Source organism: Panthera pardus, unplaced genomic scaffold, assembly GCF_024362965.1.
Source record: "Panthera pardus isolate Hobbes unplaced genomic scaffold, ASM2436296v1 HiC_scaffold_13, whole genome shotgun sequence".
Classification (NCBI taxonomy): Eukaryota; Metazoa; Chordata; class Mammalia; order Carnivora; family Felidae; genus Panthera; species Panthera pardus.
In genome coordinates, this window is record NW_026526688.1 from 138,284,561 (window position 1) to 138,303,071 (window position 18,511).

The 18,511-nt window shown below is 39.9% G+C and overlaps 1 protein-coding gene across 4 annotated transcripts in view; it reads left to right on the forward strand.

Annotated features, from left to right (window-relative positions):
* Window positions 1-18,511, forward strand: part of RASGEF1B (RasGEF domain family member 1B) — a 569,745-nt gene that overhangs the window by 347,012 nt on the left and 204,222 nt on the right. Inside the window, exon 1 of one of the 4 annotated variants that reach the window (XM_053901456.1) lies at window positions 9,298-9,312. The exons of the other annotated variants lie outside the window; for them this stretch is intronic. The gene's annotated coding sequence lies outside the window, so the exon portion shown is untranslated. Of the gene's footprint in view, window positions 1-9,297; window positions 9,313-18,511 lie in introns of those variants that run through there. 4 annotated transcript variants of the gene reach the window in all.

An 18,511-nucleotide genomic window follows, 5' to 3' on the forward strand; every position in this document is an offset into this window, starting at 1 on the left:
TTTGGCCATCACTTTTGATGAAATAAAATTGTTGAATCAGATCTGGGCTTGTCTCAAGTGCAAATTCAGATTCATTGGGAGTGGCATGCCGGATAATGTTGAGAAGGATTAAAAGACTACATCCACTCTCAGAGGGAATGCGCATCCTCTTTGATTCAGGTTTAGGCTTATCCTGATAGATTAGCTCTGTCTGTCCCGGACAGGTAATGGCAAGAATGCCTTGTATGTGCCAGCCTTAGCTAGAGTTGCACTCTATGGTGCATTTCATCTTTATTTGTGAGAGGTATAACCCATTTCAGAAGCAGCATGACTATTTTATAATTTTCAGAACCAGAAGTAGAAAATTCTCTCAAACAAGACAGGCTTTTAGAGACTCAATTCAAGAGTTGGAACTCCTTGGCTGAACCTCTCATACTTTCTTTCTGACAATTAATAAGCAGGTGGAACGAATGGCCAGATGATGCACCCTGTCTGGGGAATCAATGGAAGCATCTAGAAATTCCTTCTTCATTCAGGCTCATTAGGTGGGACTTGGAAGGTTTACTTTGCTTACTGTCAATCAATTTATTTTTATTTTATTATTATTTTTTTAATTTTTAAAAATGTTTATTTTGAGAGAGAGAGAGACAGACAGAAAGAGACAAGGAGAGAGGGGGAGAGAGAGAGAAAGAGAGACAGAGAGAGAGAGAGAATGAATGAATCCCAAGCAGGCTCCGCACTGTCAGTGCAGAGCCCAGTGCAGGGCTTGATCTCACAAACTGTGAGATCATGACCTGAGCTGAAATCAAGAGTCTGACACTTAACTGACTGAACCACCCAGGAGCCCCCAGTTGATCAATTTATAATACATTAGTATGAAGTGCATAGACCTAGTTATAATCTAGAGACTTTATATAATTTTCATTCGCTAGGATCCGCTCTGAGAGGTCTTCAAATCAAGCAAAAATCATAAAATTATTTAAGCCTACATAATCTTAAGGAGAAAGTCTGCCATGTAAGTGTAATATTGACTTCTACACTTACAAATTTATGATAAATGCCCTGAACAGCTTAAGATACACAAGTCTGTCTTTTGTGGGTTTGTTTGTTTAGTACAGGTTTTCCTACTTCCTAAAAATGTGAGGGAAATTTGCGCCACTGTTTATTTATCCATTAGAATAATTTGCCTGACTTGAAGCTGAGGTTTTGGAATCACTATTCATTACCATCTGGAGTGTACTGTGTCTTTGAGTAAGACTTAGAGTTTGGGAGTTCCAGTCTTTTTTTTTTTTTTTTTTTTTTACTTGATATATTCCTAAATTTAGGAAAATTGTTAAACCCCTGTTTTTCTGCTTCCCTCCCCAAATGATTCAATACTTGCTTTTGTCCCTTGACTGTGCCTCAAGGACATTTGAAGAATCAAAGAAGAAGCTCCAGGAGATGGATCCATCAAGGCCCTCTAGTGAAAGTCACTCCTGTCATTGTCTGCTAGGTCCCAGTTACTTATCCTGGGCCTTTCTTTATGTTAAATATCCCTGCATATTCTTTTGAGGACAAAGATGCCATTTATCTGAGAGTTATAGCACCCAGAAACTGCAGAGGCTCAGAAGAAATCATTTTGACTGTGAAATATTAATACAATTGTTACCTTAATTCACAAAACAGGTTCACCTACTTTGTAACTTCTTAAATGTCTGGGAGAACTTATGCAGCCAAGGCTGCTATCAGGGCATAAGAGTGTGTTGGCAGGTGCCCTAAACAGGTTTTATAAAACCACTGTAGACTCTTATAGTTTCTTCATCTGTGGTCGCTTGTTCTGCTAAAGGCAAAAAGGAACAGGAGTAACATGTCATGACTTCATTGTCCTTAAAAATTTATTAACTTCAAGAGGACAGCTGCATATATTTTCAGAGAATACAATTTTATTTCAACCAGTCCTCTCTTAGACTGTAATTTGAACAGACTTTATTCATAGTATTAGAACTGGTTGACGATTTTTCTGCCAATATCCATCCTTTCTCCTTTCCAACCAATGTCCTCATTCTTTATTCCATATGACCAGTGGTGCATGAGTCAAGGTTTAACAAAATCATGATCTCTAAAGGAAAAAACAGGGGTCGTGATTTATATCATTTGCTAATTTTTTGGTGCAAATACTCCCATCATGGCCATTTTCAAGTTGCCAACGTGTCATCACTGAACTCAGATTTGGGAAGAGATGCACAGTAACACATTCTATAATATGACCACCACCCAAAACTGTAGGTATAAATGCACTGAAGAGCATAGATAATAGTATCAGGTAGTAAAATATTGAGAAAGTGGTGAGTTTTGAGTATATATGACTCTTGTTTTAAACATAATTTGTTAGTACCTATACTTTAATTTTTTAAATAACAACCAGTGTTTAACAACTGGCCCACAAAATTCCTAAAAATTTAATAGTCAGTTCATGTGAGCTCGTATGGACTGGTCCCAGCACCCCATTACAAAGGAGATATTTAGAAACTAAAGTTTATTAATTTCCTGGAATGCTCGAAAAACCGGGCAAGGAAATGTAAAGTGATTGTAAACTCCCATCCTAAGCAAAGTAAATTAAAGAGCAGGGATATGTCCATTTAACATGCTTTATTTGGTGCCAGTACACAACCCTGGCATTTGTGCACTTAATGCACAGATCATATCAAAAGCAAAGAGTGGGGAGACGAGGCTTGCCAGATAGGCCTCTCCTAAAAACATCAAAAAGCCTCTTCAGAATTTTGAAAGGAATATAAACACAACTGAACACAAACCAAGAAGAACTTGGAGAGATACATTTTTACAAAGTTAGTTTAATCTAGACAGTATAAACATATAGAGATAGTATTAAATCTGTCTGGAAAGGCAGTACTGCAGATAACATTGTTTATTGTGTATGAAATGAAGGAAGTAAAGAAGACAGGCCAAAAGGAAACAGATCCTTACAGTTTGATGTATGTAGGTAGATTAAGAAAGTACATTTTGTATTTACTTTGGCTATAAGTGAATGGATCTGAGACCACCACGAGTCAGTCTTCAAAGCTCGGCTGCTTTGTTAGAATAGCTTAAAGTGCCAGAGGGGAATATGGATTCTTCTGTGTCTAGAAATAGTGGGCAAAGATTTGTTTTACAAATCTTTCTTCTTCTCCTCCAGAAACTGCTTCCAAACAACACATTCCCTCACCGCCCACTTCCTATTGATTCTCCCTTTTCTACTGTTGCCAAGCACTTACCTGGAGGTCTCCTTATCCATTTCTTGCCTAGTCTCCCTCACGGTCTCCTCCCAGCATTTGCTGCTCTTGGAATTACAGCTTGAGTCACAGTTCCGGGAAGGCTATCTTGACCCCCACGTTCTAGCTGGAAGACACGATGAGTTGAAATGACTTGCTTATTGGTATTTCTCTCCCAATAGACTTAAAACTGCTTGAGGTTAGAAGTGTATCTTATTCTATTGTATCCTATGTGCCTAGATCAAATCCTGATTTTGTAGTAAGTGCTCAAAAAATGCTTTTTCTGAATGAGTAAAATAAATGAATCAAAGTCCACAGAGGAGACAGAATCCAAAGGAAGCTAGAAGGCTTTCCATTGCTTAGTATACATAGTAACATCTATATTACTAGGTGATAATATTGCCTTACCACTCTCACTGAATAAAGGAACAGAACAAAGTCAATTAAGAATTTTCCTTTAATGATCATGCCTGCTATTGCCTTCTTCATGCCAGTCCCTGTTATTCTCCCATTAGTTACATTAATATCCTTGCCCCCCTTTGCCCTAATTGCCTTCCTGGGCTACTTGCTTACCGTACCAAATACAACAGATGGTCTGTAATTACCTGGGATGAAATGAAGGAGGACAGTCATTTCCAATGTTAGGGACTCACCACCCCTGAGCACCTGTGTTACTTCTCTCCTCCCTTTACCTATACCTGAATAATTAAATGCACGCTCCTTTGTATTACTCTTTAGCACTCTGGCAACAGAGTGCTATCTTTATAGTCACAGAGATGAAGCAAAGTGGAGTAAGGAAAAATTACAGGTTGGACAGGTGTCTGTCTGGTGATAGCCTAAATTATTATCTTCACAGGAAGCAAAAAGTTGATGGAGGCCTTTTACACACCTCTAAAGACATGAAATTCAGGTTCTAAATTAGAGGTAGAATTACATTATGTAGTTTGATATTTTGTTCTCAGGCATATGAGAGATGTCTGGAGATAGAATAGCTTTAGAACCTATAGATCGGGACTGTTTAAGTGGGAAGATATGTCACATGCACGATTTTTAATAGGCAGAAATACCTTGCACTTTGATTTTTCAGAGATTTTCTCCCTTCAGTCCACTAGACTAAGCATGGATTTTTTTTTTTTTTAATTTTTTTTTTTTTTTTTTTTTTTTAATTTTTATTTTTGGGACAGAGAGAGACAGAGCATGAACGGGGGAGGGGCAGAGAGAGAGGGAGACACAGAATCGGAAAGAGGCTCCAGGCTCCGAGCTGTCAGCCCAGAGCCTGACGCGGGGCTCGAACTCACGGACCGTGAGATCGTGACCTGGCTGAAGTCGGACGCTTAACTGACTGCGCCACCCAGGCGCCCCTAAGCATGGATTTTATTCACTGCTCTCAAAGCCATTTAGGCACAACTGGTGACAGTCCACCAGCAGCGCGAAGAACTTTTACTTCCTTTGTGACCGCAGCATATGGAACGTCCCATTAGCATGGATGACATGATCAGTCTTTACCTATACTTTTTCCACTTGTTAAATCAGAATCAGAATATCTGGGAGTGGGACCCAGGAATCTGCATATTTAGCAGGTTCCCAGATTTTATTGATAGACTTGCAGACTAATGTCTACCTATTTAGACCATTAAAAAAATAAATAAAATGCAACAAATACCCTGTCATTTCTCTGTAAGCACAGTGGAAACAGCATTTTTCATCGCTGCCGTGAGTTGATAAAGGGATGTGTTGGAGAGCCATGTTGGATGTGTGTGGCAGAACCTGAGCTATGGTGGGTGGAAATTTGGAGCAAGCTGTAAAAACTAGTAGCCTTATAAATGGATAGCAGAATGGCCTATCATTGAACATTGTACATTGTGTATGAAATTGCCTGTTGTAGAACAGGCAATAATATAATAATACAGGTGGGACTGAACAAGTAAGTTTCCTGGGTCCCAGATAACAAGTACATTTCTTTGCATGGTGTCTAGATATTAGGTGAGATACGGACTAAGAATTGTTTAGGCCTATTTATTTATTCCATTCATTTGGCAGATAATTTGGGGGAACTCACTTTGTCTCAGGCACTATGCTATATTCTAGGAATATAGATGTGAGAAAAACTGATGAATTTCCTATCCTCTTGGGGCTTATAGCAATGTGGGAAGGAAGATATTAAATAAATATTCCTGGAGTCACAGAAGTAAGTAGACAGGTACATTTTGTGGTAAGCGCTGTGAAAACAAACTACAAGGTGCCAAGAGAGAATGACAAGAGGATCTAATACAAACCAGGATAAAACATTTAAATTTCTAGTGCAACTGATAACTCAGCAGAAAAACCTACTGCTATTTATTATTATATATGGAATAAATATCATCAAAATAACAGCAACCATTAGTGAGTACCAACTATCTGTTTTGGCACCATGGTAGATTTTTCCAAATGTTTTCTTGCTAACCTTCCCGATGGCCTGATAAGGTATGTCTTATTTCACACATAGGAAAGCAAGTCTTTCAGAGCTCTTAAATGCCTGAACTGGGATTCAAATTCCGATACCAATGCCTATATTCTACTCACTGCAACACATTAGACAGATTCCATAGAGCAAACTCTTCATAGGTGTATCTGAAGTCATCCAGCCTACTATTCAACACCTCATTTTATAGACTCAAATGCAGGAGCCAGGCACCTATAAAAACTCAAGTGGAAACTTGCTGATAGTAGAGCTGAGTCTACAACCCAGGTTTTGAACCTTAGTCTAAAGCTCTTTTCACTCTACCACATTCCCACTGCATATCACAATTATGTGTGCCCTAGTAGGAATTTAGGATTTGATTGAATCTCCGTGCTAGGCTGTAGAAATAATTCCCACTTTCCAAAAATCATGTTATATGGTTCTTATTTATAATTATTTCCATAGTTCCCTTCTGAATATTCAAAAAAACCATCCTATGATCATTAGTAGTAATGTGATGTTCTTTAAGTGCAAATAATGTGCTGTTGCACACTCTTTGTACGGAATGTTCTTCTCGGTTGTATTTTCAGTAATAGGAATGGATTTGTTTTTTCTACCTTTTGCCCTGGTTACATTAATCCCAAGAGCACCAATGGCAAGGGGTCTGAGATCCATAGACCTGCAGCCTAAACATGGTATATCTTCCTAGAGCATTAATTTAGCCAGTGGCAAGTATTTTTTTAACCCTTTTCTTTGACATTACAGCAAACATGAATATACTAAGGAATAGAATGCAATATTAGAATACATTTTTTAGGTAAATAGAAGACTTCAGAGAAATTATATGGATATAGCCAGACATTTCAGACTAATATTTTCAAAAGCATACTGTGTCCCCTCAGTGTATCCCCTGTCCATCCTGCAGCCCACATTCATATCCCTGTGCCCATACACATCCACTCTTTTCTGCCATTAGGGATAATTTGGTGAAAACAAAATGGAGCAAATGTGCCTTAAATTCATCATGTACTCAGACCTTTATCTATTTATGAAGGCATGATGGGGAGGAAAATTTTGTGCTTTGGAATCAATAAGGCTTGAGTTTGAATCTTGAAATCATAACTCCCTAGCTATGTGACTTCTATACTCTGAGTCTCAGGTTATCTAGCTGGGTATTAGAGATGTATTGTGTACACCATAATCCTATTTTTATAATTAAAAGAGATTAATTAATAGGCCAGTATCTAGGGTATAGATGGCATTGAAGAAATGACAGTTGATCATGATCACATATTTGTCAGCTGGCAGGCGGAGGGTAGAGGCATGGAGTGTGGCCAGGAAAATGAGGAAGATATTGATCCAAAAGAATTTCCATCACATCTTGGCTTCTAGAGTATTGAAACAAGATGTAAGAACAAAATACACACACACACACACACACACACACACATACATGTGGGTATACATGCACATACACTCACATACCTGCACTCGTGGAAAGAGGGGACAAGCAAATAGTAGGTGGGAAAAATCAGACCATAGGAGAAAGACTTGAGAAGCTTGAAACTTTATGAAATATCAGGAGAATGAATTGAACTGTCACAAGGAAACCAACAGTAGCCTTTCCATCTTGTTTCCTCTCAAACACTAATTTATGAAAAGTTAAGGAAACAATCGGGATATGCTTTTTTTCCCTCTCACAGACATTTTATTTTAAATCTAGTCTTTATTTGCTTCACGTCTATTGCAAGACTGATATTCATGATGTCAGGGTTAGAAATTACATTGTACCAGAACTTGTGTGACTCAGATCTTGCCTTAAATTTGAACTTTTTGATTTTCCGGTTTATTTTCCTACTTCCTGTTTCCAAGGACAAGAGCTTTAAAAAGATCAGAAAATAATTATCATACAACATTAGGCCGGAAAAAATGTTTTTATAAGTCAAGTGCAAATTCATCAGAATGATACAGCTTAAAATATCTTTGGTAGGCTATATATAAGTTTATAGGCAAAAAAACCAAAAACCAAAACAACAACAACAACAACAACAACAACAAAACCCTTGTATTCAATTCATCCAAGCTATGAAAACTCTACTGTTGGTTGACAAAATCAGCCAACAAATTCCTGTAGTCCTCATACATTATGTTTGTAAGTGCCCTCCCCCCGACACCCATTGTGCATGGAAGCCTAAACAACAGTTTTGTATAGATCCATCTTCGGTCTGGGACGAACGTGAAGGGAAGAAGTAAAGAGAAGGCAATTGCTCTGAAGATCAAAGTGTTAGGCTTGTCCGCTGGCCTGGGGGAAGTAGATAGACAGAATTCCATACCCTCCTCCGGAGATGATATTCTACCTACTTCTGTTCTATCTCAGCTGCCACCTGCATCTCACTACACTGACTCTCACCACCCTCTTTGGGAATGAGAAGATAAGGGTCCTCATATCACATTCTCTAGGTATAGAGAAGACGACTTCCTGGTCTTTATCTTCAAGCCGGCAGCATCTCCAGGTTGTTTCTTGCTTAAGCACATAAGGAGGCTTAACATTTTCTTACTTTTTTAAAAGTTTGAATGTTACCTCTAACAGTAAGAGGATCTAAGAGCAATAAGAATCTCCCCGAACCACATTCCCCCATAGCTCTGTCATACCTCCTGCTCAGATATACTTCTCAGAGCCTCTCTTCCTTATACCTTTTGAGGATATTCAGATAGACCTATCCCATTGAAGAATCAGAAATAGGAGGAAGTGACAAAGCTCTTAGAAATGGTTACATTTTTCCTCTCTGCCAAATATCTCTGAACATTGCATCACACCAAGATCTACTGTGGTCAATTCTTGCTTAGCTGGAAAGGTGTTATTGGCTGGCTAGCTGGCTTTGGAGAGAAGATCCACTGCTCATCTTAATAGTGTATGACTAAAGCATAAAGAAAGGGAAATGCTGACAGTTTTGATCGGAGACAAAGATGGTCTATACCAGATGCACACACTTGTCAGGCCCAATGACTCATTACTTGCTTCAAAGAGACGTCATGAGGCACAGGGGCCTTGAGACTCGTTCTGCCTTGTGGCACCTGGATAAGGTGAAAGGAGTGGGTATTGAAGGGATCCTGACAAGTACCTTCTGAGCATCAGCTTCCAAAGAAACCCCTGGGTATTTTATTTTCACAGCTTAAAGAGTTTGGGCAAATTTCCTCGACCACTGAATTGACTGTCATTTTATAGACACAACCATAATTAGGAGTGTTTGTTTTCATAATACGTACTTTGAGATGACAACCGTCAGGACAGAGGGTCAATACTGTGACTTCACTGAAGTCAAGAGCACTTGGCATTTGTGGTGAATTGTTGTTGCCTCTCTCCATTTCAGCAGGAGAAGCAAGTTTAGAATTTGAGGCTGAGTGTAGGTTTTCTTAAGACTTTTCCTAGCCATGGGCAGTTACCTACAGAATGTGATACGTGGAGCATTTCTTCATTCCACAGATATTTACTGAGTCAGGCACTATACTAGATGCTGGGAGAAAACAGAAGAAGCAAGTCCCTGGCCTCACAGAGTCTATAGACCAACATGAGAGTGGCCCATCAAGTATTTCCACAGGGAGTTGGAACCCCAGACCTCTCACGGGCCCCTACCAGCCTCAGTAAGTACTGTGGTTTCTCAGCTCTCCATCAAGAGTCAGCAAAGTCTGGCCTGCTCACCTGCCTACCACATCATCTCCTGAGGAACTTGTTTGCAATGCATATTTATGGGACCTACCCCAGTCCTTCAGCTAAAAATCTTTGGCCTTTTTAACAAATGTCCTCAAATATTTCTTATGCCATTAAATTCTCCCTGCACATTTTAACTATGATGAGCCTTTATAGTGTTTCTGAAAGAGGGAACACATGAGCAAGGATGTTGGTCTTTGGTGGAGTGAGCACTGGATTTGTGGCTTTCAGACAGGACATCAAATGTTGGTTTCTCCAGTTGCATCTTTGCTTTTGAGTCTAAGTTTGCTTATCCCTAGACCATTGAAGGATTGTACATGATAGTGCGAAGTTGTGGTCTATGATAGCTTCTTTGACTTTGTTATCTAATTAGTAATAAGTTACTCATAAACAATGTTAGAACATAAGCCACGGACACGAAGAAGATATTTGTAATACTTATATACAAGGCACTATATACTATTCATATTAAGGAATTATTTATTTGTACATAAAGAATTCTACAAATCAGTAGACAAAAGACATTCATATAGAAAAATGGGCAAAGGGTGTGAACACACAATTCACAGAGAAGAAAACTGAATCAGAAAAACCTCAATCAGTTACGAGGAAATATGAACTAAAACTATCATGAGGCACTGTAATCTAACATTAGCAAAAATTAAGGTCTGACAATATCAAGAATTGTCACCATGTGGGTGAAATGGTACTTGACTGCATTTGGTCTTGGGAATATAATTTGATATGCCCACTTTCATATGCCCACTTTCATATGCCCACTTTCAACAGGTAGTGTTGAGGCCATGTAGTAAAATTCAAGATATAATACCTAGGTCTCAACATTCCACTTCTGGGTACATACGCAACAGAAAAATCCACATCTTGTAGGTGTGCACAGAGTTATGCGATAGGATGAGTATTGAAACCTCTCTTGTAAGAGTAAAAAAAAAGAAACAATCTATACATCCATTTAAAAAGGAATGGGTAGGGGTGCCTGGGTGGCTCAGTCGGTTAAGCGTCCGACTTCGGCTCAGGTCACGATCTCACGGTCCGTGAGTTCGAGCCCCGCGTGGGGCTCTGGGCTGATGGCTCAGAGCCTGGAGCCTGCTTCCGATTCTGTGTCTCCCTCTCTCTCTGCCCCTCCCCCGTTCATGCTCTGTCTCTCTCTGTCTCAAAAATAAATAAACGTTAAAAAAAAAATTAAAAAAAAAAAGGAATGGGTAAGTAAAATGAACAGTTAGAAGTGATCATCTAAAGTAACTGATTGAATCTCCAGAATTTTATGTTGAGTGAAAACAGAGAACCAAATACTCAGTATGAATCATTTATATAAACAAAATATATTTCCACTGGTAATTAACACAAAAAACAAAAATAATATTCTAGGTTCTCTAATGCACATTTATGTTTGTAAAAGTTTTTTAATGAAATAAAAGAAAATTTGTTGCATGAGAATAATAGGAAAGGGATAGATAGGTGGCATAAAAAGATGTTTGACTATCTGTCATTTAACTCCATAAAAGCAAAATATTAAAACCTGGAAGAGAGACAACCAAACATTGACAGTTGCTAAATCTGGATCATAGGGCTGTGAGCATTCGTTATTATGTTATTCTTTATAGTTTTCTATAACACTAATGTTTTTGAAAATTAAAAAAAAAATGAAACCAATTACTCTTTGTTTTCTCATCCCTGGAGAATCTATATGGATCTACAAGAGGTAATTGCTAACCTGGAATGCAGTGAGGGGTCCTGGGATACCTACTGGCTGGGCCATCTGGGTTGACTGGGGACTGTTGGAGGTCCCCAGAAGACTTTCAGGACTCACCCATGGAGGGAGGCCCCAAGAATGTGAACCATGTTTGTAGTATATTTGTATTTGTTTTTAATGCTCTCAGCCACTATTTATGTAGACAGTGAAATTACCACTCAGAGACTCAGAGAATAAATAGCTCTTTCTTCTCTTCCATGTCCCTGCTTCTCACCCCCCACCCACCTGCGGTTTGGCAGCCGCACTCGACTGCCTTACAATTGGCCGCCCCTCTCCATTTCTATTTTATCTTCCTGTCTGGGAGGTGGTTGCTGTGGGAGTACGAAGGAGACAAGGAAAGGAGAAAAGATGGAGAATGTAATTGACTCTGTATAAACGAAGGACATCTCTTGGCTTATCCAAAAGGTCAAGTTTCATGCCCTGACCCACGCATGATTTTAGAGATGAGGCACTGGAGATTCTCACTTCCAGGCTCCTCAGCAGTTTCGTAGTGACCCGGAAGTTTTATGCTGCCTGTCTTCCAGAAATGTGGCACATGTGTGCGCGTGTGCGTACACACACACACACACACACACACACACACACACACTCCTACCTCCCATGTTTTAGTAAAACCTCTGGTTTGTTTGGGCAGCATCTACACCAATGAATAAACACCAGGGTTCAAAAGAGTGGAACACAAGGCATCACGTTCATTTTAACCTGCTCCCCCATGTATGCATTTAGGTTTCAAGCTCCAAATGATACAAGCCAGAGGAAAAAGAGCGTATTTTTCTCTGCAATTAATGTGTTATCATTTGGCTTTGATATGCAACTATCCAGGCCTCTCTCTTCTTGGAATGAGGTTGGATGTTTGTTGATTCTGTCCACCTAGCGAAGAACTGTCTTGGTGTCATATAAAGCTGTGGTTTCCAAAAGATGTGATCCTAGTGCCAGCAGCATCGGCATCACTTGGAAACTTGTTGGAAGTGCACATTCTTAGACCCTCCCCAGACCAGCTAGTAGGTAAAGACCCTGGACCATCTGGGTTTTTAACAAGGCCTCTAGGTGATTCTGCTGCACAGTGAAGTCTGAGAGCCTGTGTTACAGAGAAACAGCACTGATCCAGGGATCTGGAGATGAGAGTTCAGATCTCAGTGCCTTTAAGCAGCTGTGCCACCTTGGGCAAATAACTCATTAAGATCAAGTGTTTCTTTATATATATTGTAAACAGCAGCTATCTAATGAATGAGTAATGTCTATGAAAGTTCTCTGAAAATTGAAGGATGGTATAATTTAAGTTGTTATTATTGCTGTTATCTCATCCTGGGAGTGGTTTTGTTTGGTAAATCAGATGTTCTGATTTAAGACTCTCTTCTGCTTCTCTTAGAAGCAGCTTGTTACTATCCATGAAGAGTTGCCAGATTTAGCAAGATACAGGACACCCAGTTAAATTTGAATTTCTAATAAACCATAAGTATTTTTTAAATATAGATATGTCTCAAATATGGAGCGGATATACTTACATTGAAAAATAACTCATTGTTTTTAAAAAGTCATACATTTGTAATAATTTAATCTGGTGTCCTATATTTATTCTGGCAACCCCATATGTATAGGGTCTTTTTTTTTAAGATTAGAAACTGGGTCTTCATGATTTCAAAATGTTCATGGATAACAAGGAATGCTTCAAGCTTCAAGTAACAGAAACTCTTAGTTTTTTTTTTTTTTTAACAAAAGGAGTTTATTTATCTTATATAGCAGGTAATCTTGGAGAGAGACAATTGTAGGAAAGATCCAGTGGTTCAAAGACATCAAGGATCTAGTTCTGAGTTCCTGTGATTCTCTTGGTCTTTCCCTCCTGATCACAAAATGGCTCTAAGCATCATACCCTCACAGAGCTTTCTTGTCAGACAACTTCATGGTATCAGGAAGAGGAATTTTTTTTTTCAGAATCTTCCTGGAAAACTGGAAAATTACCTAGCTTTTCCATTCACTAGAGTGGAGGAATGAGCTGGGAAGCATTTGGGGTAGCTGAGTGGGGTAGCTAAGTATCTGCCAGTGTTGAGCAAATATTTATTGAACGCCTACTATATGCCAATCCTTGTGTCTAGTGTTAGAGACACAGAATGTGTAAGACAAAGTTCCTGTCCTCCAGGAGATTTTCCTCAGGAAGGCAGAGTTAACACAAGATTTGATATCATTAGCTATGTGCTTTGTAGAACCCTAGTAGGTTCTAGGTGTAATGAGAGCCTGGGGCGGGGGGGGGGGGGGGCACTTCTCTCAGGTCAGAGTTGAGAAAAGGCCTCCTGAGGAGACATTACTTAGCAGATAGTAGATGCTTGGGATTGTGTGAGGATCAAATAAGTACATGTATATACAAGTCTTTATTGTAGTTTCTGCACCTAATAAGGATACAATAAATGTTAGCTCTTGTGATTACTATCATAGTGGGAGTCAGTGGGTGCTCTGTCACATGGATGCCCATCTTTTATCAGCTGATCTAGATTAGGACATATGACCTGCCTTACCTTATACAAGGTTAAGAGGTTGACTATGAGTGGTGAAATTAAGCAGAAACTAGGCAGATGGCAGAGCCAGGGAAACTAAAATTCATACATCCAAAGAACTGTCTAATCAGTGTTCCTCAAAATTTTTATAGCCCCTGCTTCTTTATGTATATAAGTGTATGATCCTCATATGATTATTGATGTTAATTGAAATTTAAAACAAATTCAAAACTGTAGCTGAAACCAAATCAAAACAATGGGACAATATACTGCTTATTTTCAAGTTGTATCACATCTCCCCTTCCCCAGCAAAATCCATTTAGGCACCTACCTTTTGCCTACCTTGTTAATACATTATTGCTTTGAAGATCATGTGGATTGGTGGGTTTTAATTCTGTGATTACCCAGGTCTCTGGATGGTGCTACTTCAGGGACTAAAGAGAAGGCCAAATTTTCTAGACCCATGTGCATGCATGCACATGTGCGCGCGCGCACACACACACACACACACACACAAAACTTCCATATAGCTAGAGGTCAAAAGCCAAGATGGAAGAGTCAGTCTCCCTGCTCTACTAACGGTGACTTCGGGCAAATTTTTTAACTTCTTTGTGCTTTGGTTTCCTCATTTATAAAACAAGAATGACAATGAAATTTCCTATCTTACAATGTTAAGAGTGAGAATTAAATGAGGTAACCCACCTGGAGTGTTTATTAGCACAAAGCCTGGCAGATTCTAAATATGCAATGATTGTGACTTTTTAGTGGTCCCATTTTTATTATTACATATTGGTAGTTTGAATTACGACTTTATACAAGAAAGAATTTCAGTGCCAAAAAAGAAAACCACAGGAAAGGCCACTGTTCTCATCAGCACCCCCTTCCCCACCTTCTTCTATAGCTTAAGACACTGAGGTCTGGAGAAGGTAATTGACTTGTCTGAGGTCATTTAGTTAGTGGTAGACTTGAGTCCAGACATCAGGTCCCCAGACCATCAGGGTAAAGATTATACAGATTCACAGTTCACAAGGTTTTTACAGCTCAAAAGAATTTTACTTGAATTATTGTAAAACTGGCCACAGATAGCAAGAGTCGATATGAATGTATCAGGTACTGGTTTCCATGCTTTGAGGTATGATGTGAACCGTGGATATACCCACTGTAACAGCAGATATTAGCATCCACTTGGCCACTGACTTTTCGACTGCTACCCCAGACCCGTTCCACCCTCAGCAGTTTTAGAGAACAATCTCTCCTCCTGGCTGGCTGAACCCTCACTGAGCCACCAAGTAAACTCAGGGAGGTGGGCTTAGAAAACTAAGTTGTCCCTTCCAGAGAAGAAAGTCACCCACACTCCTTATAGGTATTCCATTCTCATGGGCTCCCAGTCTGGAATCCCAGAATTTATCTTTAATTCTCCTTTCCTGCCCCCCCCCCCCCATTCCTATGTTACTGTCTAACTTTTCTCCAAAACCTGGGTCTACTTGTTTCACTAATGTAATCTCTTCTACTAGCCAGGTCATTCCTCTCACTGGACCCAGCAAGTCATAAATCTGGTTAAGATGGGCTTGGACAATAGGAGTTATTGTCTCACATGACGAGAAATCAAGGAAGGCAGCTGCAGAGTTGATTCAGTGGCTCAATATTGCCATGGGTGCTGGACCAATTCCTCTCTAATTTTCTTGTGTTCATTTAATGATACAAGATGACACGTACCACAGCTCCTGGGATTGTGTCCTTTTAAGACAGTGTCCTGGGTAGGACATTCACCCCTCCCTGCCCTCTCTACCCCTGTCTCTCCTTGTTTATGATAGAAGACCTTTCCAGAGTCCCTCTGGACATTCCCTTCTGTGCCAGGATGGATTCAGTTGTCTGTGCCCCAGCTGCAGGGGCATTTGGGAGACTCTGAACTCTGTCAGGTAGGAGGAATGGAGGGAGGAATGACTGTTTGGTAGGTGTATCAGTTTGCTGGGGCCACTGTGACAACAACAGCCTGGGTTTAAACAGTAAGTATTAATTTTTCCATAGTTCTGGAGGCTGGAAATTCATAATCAGTGTGGTGACAGCATTGATCTCTTCGGAGGCATCTCTCCTTGGCTTGTAGATGGCTGTCTTCTTGCTGTTTGTTCCCATGGCCTTTCCTCTGTGTGTGTGCATCTCTGGTGTCTCTCTCTATATCCACATCTCCTCTTCTTATGAGGACACTGGTCAGATTGGATTGGAGCCCACCCTGAAGGCCTCGTTTAATTTAATCATCTCTTTAAAGGCCCTGTCTTCAAATACAGTCACATTTTGAGGTACTGGAGGGGGGGCGGCTAGGACTTCAATATATGAATGGGGGGGGAGGATACAATTTAGCACCTAACAGTAGGTAACCAACTGTACCTGTCACCTTGCCATTGACAGATTTCTTTCTGCCTTTCCCGGAGTCTTTGCTTGTTCTATCCCTCTGATCCACAACCACCTTCTTCTCTTCAGATATCCAAAAGACACTCATTTTCCAAAACAAATCCAAAGTTCTCCTCCCCCAGGGATCCTGTTCCCACACCTTTCCTCATCTTGCCAGCCCACTTAAATTGAATTCTGCCTCTCAAGCCATATGTCTGCATCTTCACTGTTGAAGATTTGTCAGCTGGGAATAACTCAATTAGAGCTGATATTATAGACAAGTCATGACATCACACAGTGTGAATTCTTGTTTAGACAAAACCTGGGTTTTATTGAACTTTGAAGCTGGGAAAGAGTCATCATGCTGAGATCGGAATGTGATCTGAAACCTTTCCTCAAATCTGCAGGTGAGTTCATGGGTGTCACATGTTAAAGTGGGGACGTGAGAGGAACTTGGGACTCAATCTGGGATCTTTTGAGGGGACTTTAGAATAAGAAGCTGGAAAATGAGTATTTAGTTACAAAAGGGAAATTGGTTGGGCACCATTTTGTATACGTTGAATTCCCAGTGAGGAGATCCTCCACAGAAAAATAGTCTTGTGCTATATGCTTTCTCCTCTCCACGTGTTATGCTTATTATAATGTGTTAGTATGGAAATGGGAGAATGGCAATTTCAAGATTAAAAAACTCAGCTCGTAGACTTTTATAGCAGCAACCATGTTTCAATTTTATTTTGAAATGTGCAATTAACTCCCTCATCCTCTATAAAAAGAATGTATGTCTCAGAGGAGGGATCTGGAGTCGCTTATTGATAAGATCCTCCTGGGTATGGAATTCTCATTTGCCACAGCTTCTCTTGGTGACTTTTTAAAATGGACTTTTGCAAGGTTATTTTGAATCTGGAATTTTTTTAAAAAGAAACTGCTACTACGTTGGCCTGCTTTAAGGCGCTGTGCTTTTTTTGTTTGTTTTGTTTTGTTTGTATTTTTTGTTTTTTGGTATTTATTAATTTAATATGATTTATAGTCAAGGAAGCTAATATACAGTGTATACAGTGTGCTCTTGGTTTTGGGGGTAGATTCCCATGATTCATCACTTATATACAACACCCAGTGCTCACCCCAAAAAGTGCCCTCCTCAATGCCCATCACCCATTTTCCCCTCACCCCCACCCCTGCCATCAACCCTCAGTTTGTTCTCTGTATTAAGAGTCTCTTATGGTGTGCCTCCCTCTCTGTTTGAAACTATTTTTTCCCCTTCCCTTCCCCCACAGTCTTCTGTTAAGTTTCTCAAGTTCCACATAGGAGTGAGAACATATGATACCTGTCTTTCTCTAAGGCACTGTGCTTTCAAGTTGCTCCCCTCTGTCAGTGCAAAGGTCTTTTTATCTCTGATCAGTGATGGACTTCAAAGAGAGGGACAGGTTTGCACATCGTCCTCTCCACCAATTCCTTTTTTTGTAGCTTTTATTGAAAGGAGGCCAGTGCATGCCTACATACATGACATGCACACAACGTAACAGGTGTCCTGGGCCAGAACCTTTCTTTCAAAGGTCAGCCCCCCAGTGATGTTATGAGCCATGAAAATGGTCTTGCAAGTCAACAGCACTTTGTTGTCAGGCTTATAAGGAAAATATAGTGTCAGAAGTTTGGCTTTATGGTTAAATGATCCTCTATTTTGTCACATGCGCGTCTGGCATGCTTTCTTATTTAAATCAGCGGAGGTCTATCAACTCTAATCCACTGTGGTAAGTTCTAAGTTCCTGGCATAAATAAAGTGCAGTAGGAACATGAAGCAAGGCACCATTAGCTCTGTCTGACAAAGGAAGAATCAGAGATGAGTTGAGATGGAAGGAAGCCTTGAAAATTAATAGAGTCGAATTTTGCCAGATTGGAGAGTACATAGAATTCTGGGCAAAGGCAACTGCATGGAGGGGTGAAAATGCAGGGTCTGGTGAGGAGATGTAGAATCATCACAGAATAGTCAAGGCACTGGGACAAGGCTGGGTAGTTGAGATTTTAGAGAGAAGAAACAAATGCACAAATTAGGTCTTACAGGGTGCTAGGTATTGTGAAATCGGACAAAGGAGCCTCAGTGGAATAACAGAGTATACAGAAAAAGATCTTGGCACTAATATTTCATACGATTGTAGGGACCATAGACTAATAGTTGTAAAGTAGTTAGAAAAAGTGTTGTATTACATGTTCTTAATGAAATTATTTGGACAATAAGTGCATATATAGTAGACACAGGGTTTGTGTAGAGGTCAGCATATTCACAGAAGTCTTCCTGGAGCGGGTGGGGTTGGGCCAAGGTCTGGCAGGTGAGAGAGACTTGAATTATGAGAGAGGAGAAGAGAAAGCATTCTCCCTGAGCAAATGAGTAGGACTGTGGGGGCAGAGGTGGTAGATATGAAGGACAATAAATAAATGAGCCCAGGTTTATGCTGTGGAGTTGATTGGCTTACTTAAGTACTTCTCAAT